Source organism: Octopus bimaculoides, chromosome 7 (genome assembly GCF_046866305.1).
Source record: "Octopus bimaculoides isolate indiv1 chromosome 7, ASM4686630v1, whole genome shotgun sequence".
Classification (NCBI taxonomy): domain Eukaryota; kingdom Metazoa; phylum Mollusca; class Cephalopoda; order Octopoda; family Octopodidae; genus Octopus; species Octopus bimaculoides.
In genome coordinates, this window is record NC_142934.1 from 107,965,558 (window position 1) to 107,977,788 (window position 12,231).

Genomic DNA, 12,231 nt, shown 5'->3' on the forward strand with positions numbered 1-12,231 from the left:
TTGGGCATGAACATTATGTTAATGTACCAGGTGTTACAATGTGGTGCTGCTTATCATCGAAAGGATTAATTTGACGATTCTGTTTGGAGGAAGTTGTGACTTACCCCATTGACTTACACTTGTAATAAAAAAACTGTCAGGTTAAGCATTCAAGAGTATTTAATTTGCAAAGAAATTAGGCTCCAGACGATACCATTTTTATGTATGTACGGATCTACCTTGATGATATTTTTGTTCACCAAGTAGATTGGACGAAGAGGTTCAATAGAATACATTCCGCTTGCCTAAACGTTACACTTTCATTATGATTCATAAAAGATAAATTTAACTCCCAAAACCGGCAACAGACTAAGAATTGAGGTCATCTATTGCTTTGGAATGCGCACTAAAACCAAACGAAAGTTTTCTTGATGCTTACCATTCCATTGCCTGACATTAGCATTAGTGCCTGGACCAGAACGCTCTACACTTTGAAAACAGGCTTTCATAAAACAATTACAGTCTCTCTGCAGATTCTATTAAATTTCGAAAATTAAATGTGATTTAATTGCTACTGACTCGATAATCATTACCATTCAATGTGTCTATTTTATTTTTGCAGGGTGGCAATCATATATATAAATGTGTGTGTGTGTGTGTGTGTGTGTGTGTGTGAATGTGTGTGTGTGTGTGTGTGAGTGTGTGTGTGTGTGTGTGTGTGTATGAGTTTGAACTCAAATACATACATCGATACACACACACAGATAAAAAGATAGGTAAATAGATTAGATAGATAGATAGACAGAGATAGATAGATAGATATAGAGAGAGATAGATAGATAGATAGAGTGAGAGAGAGAGAGAGAGAGAGATAGGGGAGAAAAATGGTGGTATATGAGGGGTTTAGGGTGAGCGTTTTACTGCAGGCCGTTCTGGTTACTCCGAGTATTGTAACGTGTACTCCAGCACAACTTTTTCAATGGAAAGTTGATCGGTGAATAATGCTGTTTTATTTAAACCGGGAAAGCATTTCTGCACATACTAATTCACAATAAAAATTTTCATGCGTAATATAAGCAATAATGATGAAATACATCCAATTCTGTAGTTAAGTCCAGTACTAGACTGGTATTTTACTTCGCGACTCAAAAAAAAAAATAAAAAGTAAAAGAAAATTAAAACTCGACGTTAGTTAGCATCGCTGGAATTCGAAATCAGACAGCAAAGCATTGGTAAAAATAAAAAATGTTATTGCAGCCTACTACGTAACAACGATTCTGCCTATTCACTTACTTGCTGACGTCACAATCTCATAATCAACAAAGATTGTGACGTATACCATTCGAAAAATATTTTCACTTTTTACTTTTTTCAGTTGCCTAACTGACGCTACAAGTCAACTTCTTAAGGATAATATATAATTCTTTGATTGCTTGCATTCAATTAGTTCATATATTTATCTTGTTGAATTGTAATTTATACTTGAAAAATGCCAAGTAGAATGAGAAAATTCTGCGACCGCGTACGCCGTTTCTTCGGCTGCGCAAATCGCTCTCTTACCCCAACTGTGATACACGTTAACAGCAAAAATACCTTCTACCGCCCAGCCGGAAAGGATTATCAATTTCATGCAAAGACTACCAATGGCGATGCTTTCGTGAAAAGCATTCGCTGGGGAAAGGGACACAAGTAAGTGGTAAGTATTTTGAGTTTTAGGTAAGTATTTTGAGATTTTAGGTAAGTATTTTGAGATTTTAGGTAAGCATTATAGAGTTTCTACAATTTAGACTCAAATAACAAGAACACTAAAATTATATGTGCAAAGAATATTGTTCAAAAGATTACGGAGGACGATTATAGCAATAAATGTAAGAAAAATAGAATGAAATGGCAAAGCTAAAAGAAACATTCATTATTATATAAACGGCTGATACGGAGAAAATATATAGCAACAATAAAAATCATGTAAAAATGAGATGAAAGGATAACAAATAAAACAACACTGATACATAATACCTATTTAGTATAAACGATAAGTAGATTAATAATCCGTTGATTATTTAGGACCCTAGAATATAAATATCAGAATTTCAATTCACATGTTAAAAATATATATCTTCGCTAAAGAGAAAAATGTTTTCTTTTCCAGTCCTGAGATCTGATGAGGACGATAACTAAACACACGTGGAAATGGAAGTCTGGATATAATTACATTATGAGCAAAACCTGCGGAGATTATAAAATTGCTGCATTTCTGCCTTGAATAATGAATTAGACAAATGGTGGAGGTAAAGTGCCATGTTTATATTGATTACATCACATCAACCACACACCGACAAAACCTGCAAAACCACACACACACACACACACACACACACGCACGCACGCACAAAATAACAACAATACCAGGCATTATTAGAATATTAAATTTTCGAATCTTCAATCGAGAACATTAGGAGAAATAAGAAAGCGTCGTTCGATCGGTACTAAAATGGATTTTCTGATAACTGTCATCCGGAAATTGTAAGAATATTCCGGAATAGGGACCTCAAATTTGGAGGATTTCATCTCTGAGTTACCACGTCTACATTACTGTCTTTTACTCTATTAAAAGCTAAGTTATACAGTTGTTCTAACTGTATAATACAAGCTACAAAGTGTTCCAAATATCCCACATTTGTGTGCTACTGTATCAACATAACCATTGTCAAGCAAGATGGTGTATCAACATAACCACTGTCAAGCAAGATGGTGAAAATAAATATTCTTGCTTTTACACTGACTGGTGTGAGGATTTGTAAACTGCTTGAACTGTTCAGAGTTTTCTTTGTGTATCGATATCTATCGATATCTATTCACTGGTTAGCGATTATTAAATCTCCAGTCTGATCACTTTCTGAATCTTGCACAGTTACTGGACGAATGCCCTTGAAATTTTGCTAATATGATGCAAGCCGTGAATTTGTAAGTGTGTCTGGATCATCCGGGCGAACGTATGTAAGGTTGAAGGAACCGAAATCATCAACAATTTTCAGGAACGGTATTTAGGGTGGATTCCAGTGCCGTTGAGGGATATGTTTAAACATTGAGAGAATATAATTTCTAATCAAGAATACATCAGAACTGAAATTATGTTTATAAGTACTTGGTTTAAAAGATGAAAGTAAATAGCTCCAATAACAGATAGAATACGGTAGCGTTAAAGTAATAAAACATTTGATAGCAAGGATATATGAAGTGAAATGTGTAAAAATCTGGCAGCAGCTTTACGGAGGATGTAGCAATCGGATAAAAGGATAACAGTTGAGAGAACTATCAAATAAACTGAGATGAGATGGGAGAGAAATATTGGAATAAAATTACAGTCATACTAGTTAAACAGGAATGGATATTATAACAGTTTAAATTTGTTTTTAAACTTCAGAGAGACTTTATAATATTCTATATTTAAATACAAAGAATGACTTCATATCTCAGTTCTTCTGAAAATACAAGAAAGAATACATCTTTGATATGTAACTCCTGAGAAATTCATATCAAGGCATCTATCTATAATGCAAGTGATATATTCCTGAAATAGAAACGTACCACATTCCCATTTAGTGCCTAATGAATTTCATATCACAAAGGTTAATAGCTTTTGTTAGCTAAACTTAAAATCATTTTTTGTTCTGGTGTTTGAAAACATTCTTTGAATTGAACATGGTTGAAACTCTACCTAATGACACATGGAGCCCAGAGAATAATGACGAGAATGTGAACAAAGCTGAGAATATGGAAAGATTTCTGCCTTACCGCTTACAGTACATATACATTCAACATGGAGGAGGTGACGTTATAATTTATTGTATATTATTTATGTGACAATCCCATATACGCACACACTTCACGCATAATTCTATTATATGACAAAGCAAAACATACACTCACAAACATGAAAAATAAACAGTATAACGAAACTAAAACATTTATAGAAATTTTAATTAGAAAATATGTTGATTAGAAAATTAACATTATAATAATTTAAATGTTTCTTAGAATTACGACTTTATTTTTGACTTTTCTCGTTCATACTGATTTTATCTTCGTTTCAGATTCCACTAATAAATTAGTGTTTATATAACTATTATAACTATCAAGTGAAAAATATATGCTGGGCTCATCGAAGTCTTCAGATTTTCATTTACACGACAATGTGACGATTGCCATCACACAATATTACGCCCACAGGTGATGATGTTGGACAAAGGCTGAAACATAGAAGAAAGTTGAATAGGCGAAACAAACAAAATGGCGCACAAGATTATGGCAAATTTATAAAATTTATACAATTTTAAGTGGAAGAACAACAGCCGAGTAAATATATGATAATAAAGAACACTTATATCAATGATAAAACAACATATAAAATAGTTTCTATAACAAACATATCTAACAACTGTTAAATATATAATCCAATTGCTGTTAAATATAAAGTGTAACATTCAAACACTGTATATTATATATAATAACCAGTGATTTAATAAGATCTAATTCTGGTTACATACAACAAAGCTGGTGTTGTATAACAAATAATTGCTTTTAAACATACCAACGAGTAAATTTATAACATTTAAACTCGCTGCATACATGGTGCAAATAACATTCCGGTAGATAAACTTGAATACTACCCGATGAAAAATGACATTAGAGAAAACTAAAAGAACTCTATTTTATAAGAAATGTACACGTAAATATATTAATATTAAGTCTGGTGCCTTCGTGTAAACAACATTGAAGCAATATCAGTCTAGTTGTAATAGAACTCTGTACATTATCATCAATACATGTCAACCCTGTTGTATTACAAGGAACAACGTGTTCAAGCGATGAAATACCTTTTTATGAAGTGTTGAGTATGAAGAAACATCTAAAATTACGAAGATAACACTTCGTCGGAGACACATCAAATGGCCACTGGCGTTGCAGGATGAATAGAGAGCTGTACGGTGAACCATCGATACAAAGGCTAAATCTCTTATATGACAACATTCCTAACATCTAAACAGGAAGATCACATTGAATAATGTAACCTGGTGTCCAATGAAGGGCTTCGTGTGGCTGGAATGCTTTTAATTATAGGCAAGTCTATATGGGACAGAGAATGATTTCGGAACTAAACAACGCCAACACTCAAGTAGTACGGCTAACACGCTAACTCCCCATTTCCCTCGACCTGTAACACCACTAACATCACTAACGTCCCTACTAATACCACTAACGGGCCTCCCCCATTATACTAACAACACTAACAACACTACTAACAGTACAGCTCGATGTTGTACTTGTTTGGTAGGGATCAACTCGGTCACATGTCGGCAGACCATGATCAAAGCTGTTCCACTTACATTTATACCGCCCGACATTATATGTCTGCCTACATTACTTAAGGCCCTTTCTTTTTTAAAGACTTCTGTCTTATTCAAAGGAAATTGATTAGCGTGTAACTATGCTGTGATTTCAGCATAAATATTCAATACTTGGACAAAGTACAGCTTGTAATATAAACCCAAGAATACGCTGTAACATCTAGTTCCTCTCAAATATAAAGAAGAGTATGCATAACACCAAGTGTCTAGTGAACATCACAAGGAATAGACGAGCATAAAACTTAACACTCCTGTAACGTCTAGCTCATCTTAAAGATTACATATAAAAGTAATATTTCGAATAGCAACGGCCAACAACTGTTAACAGTAAAATGGAGAAAATAACACCAGACTCTCCTATAAAGATGTCTGGGAGACACCTTCCAGCAGCGAACATGTGTTAAACACAAAATTGAGAGAATATTTCGGACATCAATCCAACAGTTGCAGAATATAGCACCAGACACCAGTAAATATTATATTAGGGACATCTTTTAACAACAAGCGGTTGTCGTCAACACCATGCGATGCTCTTTTAACAGCCAGCTGATATTAACTAAAGCAACAATATTTCGGACACCATCACCTATCAGCTGCTAGTAATAACATGTGAGAAATATATGCTTTTAACAACTAACGCATGTTAACAGCACCATCTATAGTTCTTCCAGTAACCAGTTCTTGTTAACAATAACATTGAACAGTATTTCGGACACCAGCACCCATCAGCTGCTACCAATAACATGTGGCGAAGATGCTTTTAACAACTAACGCATGTTAACAGCACTATCTAGAGTTCTTCCAGTAACCAGCTCTTGTTAACAATAACATTGAACAATATTTCGGACCGGCATTTGGTAACATAAAATGGAAACTAAAACAGCCGAACACGAATAATATACAGTTGCATATCAACTTAATGTAACAGAATGATTGATTGACTACTAATCACATTGTGTATATTATTCATCTAACTCCATCGATAACTAACATATTGTCGGCATATAATGAATATATAGAAGTAAGCGGTTTGTGTTATAAATAACTTCGCTGATAATGCAGTAGCAACAATTGTTTCTGCATTAATCTGGAGGCTGTATATAACACCTGTATTCCACTGAAGATCATATTTACAACACTTTTAACTTCACCTGCTTTATCTATCATATATATAACATATTGCTAAAATTAACTTAGTTACAGTGAAACATAGCTACAATTATCAATAACCTAAATATTATAAATAATACATTCAGCTGTTGTTCACAATAATATGGATATTCCAATTCTAATACTCAGCTCCTGTTACCAACAACATGGAAACTACTTCACGCACTCAGCTTTGTTCACAATCAAATTGAGAGTATAGCAACAATAACGCCCAGCTACTCCTGTTAGTAATGTAAAGACAATATTACTTACACCACCATCCAAATATATGCCATAATATATACATCCAAATATATGCCATAATAGTGCGGGTATAATAAACACTCAGCCACAACAATTATGCATAACGGACAACGTCTCTGGAAAACAACATTGACTTATTTCTTAAAACAGCCAGCGTCAGATAAATTTAACATGGTCACCTATTATATACAATCATGCTTTTTTAAAATACTATTGCCTAGTATTTTCAACACCGATCTCCTCCAGGATACGGTTACTTTATTAACCAGTTATTAAGGAATATCTTTGAGCCTTTGTAAAACAGCGCCTGCCGCCCCCAATGACGAAATTGATACGTTTGACGAACCAGGATTGGGCTTTCAACATCATGATGAAAATTTATGAAACCAGCTTCCATCGGCATCAACAGCAGCTAAATATCTATAGATACCATGTGTTTGAAAAAAAACTTATTTGATCTATAATATCCAGCTCATTCTTCAACGAACATCAACGCATTGGAACAGCGATCCTAATATCAATACTACATTTGAGTTAATAACTCCGTCCTCATCTTAAATATACAGAAAAGATAACAACAATCAAATCCAGATCTGTTTTGCAGTAGACATAACAACAACCAAGTCGAGATCAAAACTTTACAGTCGAGATAAGAACAACCAAGTCGAGATCTCAGTTTTACAGTAGAGACAACAACATTCTCCTGAACTTAGTATTGCAGTAGAGACTATTTATTAACTAGATTACAGTGACACAGTAAACACTGTGTAACAGCCAGCCCACCTCTATAAATACACTGTATAGAGTAATACCTCCATTTTGTGGTCATCAAAACACTATGGTTACAATAACATTCATCACGTGATCATTAAATTGTAGAGTCTATGACATATAACACGTGACCAAAACTACATTCTAGAGACTATAACACCCACCTTGTGATCATAACTGCATTGTAGAGACAATAACATCTTTCGCGATCACACCTACATTGTAGAGACTACAGCATCTATCACGTGATTATAATTGTTTGTAGAGACCATAACATCAATTTCGTGGTAATAACCACATTCTACAATATATGACAGCTATTCCGTGAGGGTAACCACACTGTAACGACTATAACATCTATTTCCGGATCATAACTACACTGTAAAGATTATAACACGCACCTTCTGACCATAGGTACATTGTAGAGTTTATAACATTTATTTCGGGATCACAACTGCACTGTGACGACTATAACATCATTTCGTGGTCATAACTGCATTGCAGAGACTATAACATCATTTCGTGATCATTACTGCATTGCAGAGACTATAACATCATTTCGTGATCTTAACTACAGTGTATAGACTTTAACATCATTTCGGGGCCTAAACTACAGTGTACATACTATAACATCATTTTGTGATCATAATTAATAGCAGAACCTTTACCATCCTTCCTCTAATCTTAACATTGTAGTGACTATAAAATCTGTCTTGTGATCATACTACATTGTGGAAATTCTAACATCCATTAGCTGGCCATAACTACATTCTGGAGAATATAACATCAATCTTGTGATTACAACTACCTAGTAGACATTTTGATATTCATCTCCTGCAATACATGTACATAGATGTATATACGTTTGTTATTTGTTGAGTTACTCTAACAATATTGTTACTTGTTATGTTTGTTGAATTTTTTACAATATTGTTATTTGATTTGTAACTCCAAATTTCTTACTTTTACTATTTTCAACATTGTTAATTCTTGTTCTGAATTAAATTTTTTTTATAAATTTCTCCTTTTGAGATTATATTTTTTGTGAAATTATGCTAACCTTTTCTTGTAAAATGTCGATGATATATGGCATCGACGTCAGCATATTTTCTTATGCTTTGACTTTTGAGGAAGTATGAACAGGCGGCAGCCGTCTTCAATGATTTTAGCCTTTTATATGATATTTCACATCAAAGACATTTTTTTTACGTCTTTATGGTCATATATATACTCATCTAAAGACATTCTTGTAGTTGACGCGAATGTACAGGTGTAAGCAATTAAATAGAAAGAATATTAATTTTTAAAAGTTTACGTGTATGTATATGTGTGTATGTGTGTATGTATGTGTGTATATACATATATATGTATATACACATGTAGAGAGTGAGTGTGAGAGACAGAAAGTGAGAGGGGACAGGAAGATTGAATATATATTCATGTAGTTAAATGGATTACGAAGTGAATACGTACATACATACATACATACATACATACATACATACATACAGACAGACAGACAGACAGACACACAGACAGACAGACAGACAGACATACATACATACAGACAGACAGACAGACAGATAGATAGATAGACAGATAGATAGATAGATAGATAGATAGATAGATAGATAGACAGACAAATAGACAGATAGATAGATATCTTTTTATTATAGCCACACAGGGCTAAATACAGAAAATGGACAAATTACAAAGTAGAGCTTTTGGGGGGGGGGGATAATTTGGATCAAAAGGGATCGCGGGAAGAAAAAAAAAAAAAAACGTGGGAGGGGGCGATCAATAGGGATCGTGTATCACAGTCGATGTAAAAAACGGGGAACAGATTAGGTTTATCCGTGGAGAGAAAAGCCTACGGAAAAGACCACGGTCACCTCAGGCTTTTTTTTTTTAAGGTACATGAAAGTAAGTACCTTCTCTCTTTTTGTCTCTTTTTGTTACAAGTCTATGCTTAAAATGGTGTCGTCTTTCATTCTTACCATTCTTGCCACATTTACCCATTTTTTATTGAAACTTTCATTCGACAACACTTTCCTCTCTATCCTCATCCTCCTTTTCAAGTGGTACTTGAAAAAGTTGACGAGGGACTGACCAGAGAGGAAAGTGTTTGTTTGTAGACCTTTCAAACGCGTCCACCACACGCATTCTTTTGCCATAGCTATCAGTGTTACAAAAACCGTTTTTCCTTCCCGTTTAAAGGAAGGTGGCGGAACAATATTCACGATAGACTCGGCTGATAAGTGGACTCGTCCCACACGCGACAACAGCCGTTCGACGAAGGTCCACAGCTCTGAAATATCTGGACACTGCACGAGTGCGTGCAGAACGGTTTCGTCGCTCTGACCGCATCTCGGGCAGGTCGGTCCGGTGGTTTTCGAACCGTGTCTGTAGATCTTCTCTCGAACTGGTAGTGCGTCTCGATAGCATTGCCAAGCCAGGGATCTCTGGAAATTATCCATTGGCCCCGGCCCGAACGTCGTCTTGAAAAGGCGGGTTAAGAATTTCTCGTCGACACCCAGGTTTGCCCCGAGAGTGTCGTCAGACCTCCCCTCCACTAGTCCTCTATAGAACGCATTGGTCGTTTGGAAGTTGCACAAGTTTGATCCCGGACGGCAGAGCTGTTGTAGAGCTTGGCGACACTCGCGGTGCCATTCGCCCAGTTTCGGTCTCTTCCTGATCCATGTTTGCAGTTCGGTGAGTGAGACGAGCTGCGGGAAGGCGTGCCTCACAAACGGCGCCCACACCTGTTCACCGTCGTCAATGAAGTTCCAGAGATGCCGCAGTCTCAGCGCATGTCTGCGCATCATTAACCACGGCATCCCCAGTCCTCCACGTAACGGTTGTTGACAGCAAATGGATCGCCTCACCATCGGAACGCCACCCTTCCACAGAAAGCGGAAAAGTATGCGTTCTAGTTTCGTGATGGTGGCATCGGGACAAGGCACGACGGTCAGGCGGTAATCGATGACTGATGCCATATACACATTAGCCACCTCCGCCCGGCCTTTTAGAGATAACTTTCTCTCAGCCCATGTTTGGCTGAGTTTGATCACTCTACTGGTAATCTCGTCCCAGTTCTTATCCATTTGGAGGTCCGGACTGAACCAGACCCCGAGCAGTTTAACCGGTCCGTCCGTCCAGCGTCCCACTACGGAGTCACTGTTGGACGGTATGGGCTTGCTTCTCCAGGTGCCGAGTAACAAACCCACTGACTTTTCCGGGTTAATTTTTGCTCCTGTCACCGTTTCGTATTCTTTAAGTGTCTCGCCTAGCATCTCGACGTGCTTTTCGCTCGACACTATGACGGTGACATCGTCCGCATATGCAGACACGCTCGTCCCGCAACCCAGCTCTCGTGGGATACCCCTCAGTGTCGCCAGCTTCCGCAGTAGTGGTTCGATCGTCAATACATACAGAAGCGCCGACAAGGGACATCCCTGACGGACCGAACGCGTGATGTCGAACGGTTTTGACAGGTGACCGTTTACCCGTATTACCGATCGGATGCCGCTATACAAGGCAGCGATCCAACCGCGGAAGACGGGACCAAAGCCAGCTGCCCTGAGGACGGCCGCTAGGTATCGATGGTCGACCCTATCGAAGGCTTTAGATTGATCTAAATTGATCAGCGCCCCACCCATGCCAGGATCCTTAACTACCCTGTCCATGATGTAGCGCATGAGGTGGAGGTTGTCATGGATACTTCTGCCCGGCACGGCGCATGTTTGCGCCCTGTCGACCAGTTTATCGATGACAAGCGCCAACCTCTCGGCTATTACTTTGGCCAAAATTTTCAAGTCTGCGTTGAGCAGAGTGATGGGCCTGAAATTATCTATAAAATTCCCCTTGTTTGGGTCTTTCTTCAGCAATGTCACTGCACCTCGGCTCACGAAACCGGGAATTCTCCCGTTTTGTTGCCAGTTGCAGTAGACTGATGCCAAGAGGTCGCCAAACAAGTCTGGCATTTGACAATACAGCTCGTAGGGTAGACCATCCAATCCAGGTGACTTATCCCTCGCGCAGCCCGCCATAGCATCCCTTACTTCAGCAGCTGTGATGGGACCCTCACAACACTCTGCCTCTCCCGCCGAGAGCCGCGGCAGGCCGGTCAGGTAGGCAGTGAAGTCCATCCTGCGTTCCGACTCACCGCTCGCACCGAACAGTCGAGCAAAGTGCTGTTGAAAGGCCCCACACATCCTTTCGGGGTCGAGCAGACTACATCCCTGTTCATCGATTAGAGACCGAATGGTGGCTCTGTTACCGCGTTGCGCCTCCGCCACCCGGGCTTCTCGCGCAGCTTCGATCCCTTCGTTCCTTAAGGCACGCATTTTAGCTCTGACGACGCAACCTTCGTGTTTGGCGTTGAGGTGTTGGTCGAGGGCCATCCTCGCAGCCAAAACGTTGGTTGCGCTGCCAGTTGTAAGTGCCTCTTCTAGTTTCTTAACTAAGTCTCCCTCTACTCTATTTCGATCTATCGCTTGTTCTTTACTAAACCTAATAGATTCCGATTTGATTGCCATTTTCAGGGCAAACCACCAGCGGTTGTTAACGATGGCTCCTGTTAACGCCCTCTTAATTAATTCGCTAATCCGGTTCCTGTAAACCTGCCGCGCTAAGAGCGAAGCGTTCAGTTTCCAGTAAC

At 38.1% G+C, this 12,231-nt stretch overlaps 1 long non-coding RNA gene across 1 annotated transcript; it reads left to right on the forward strand.

Moving 5' to 3' along the window:
• The first annotated feature begins 1,369 nt into the window (after positions 1-1,369).
• LOC149134881 (uncharacterized) lies at positions 1,370-8,547 on the forward strand. The gene is made up of 3 exons (XR_016242716.1): positions 1,370-1,675; positions 2,129-2,267; positions 4,074-8,547. It is a non-coding gene; the product is annotated as an uncharacterized LOC149134881 (long non-coding RNA).
• The last annotated feature ends 3,684 nt before the right edge of the window (positions 8,548-12,231 follow it).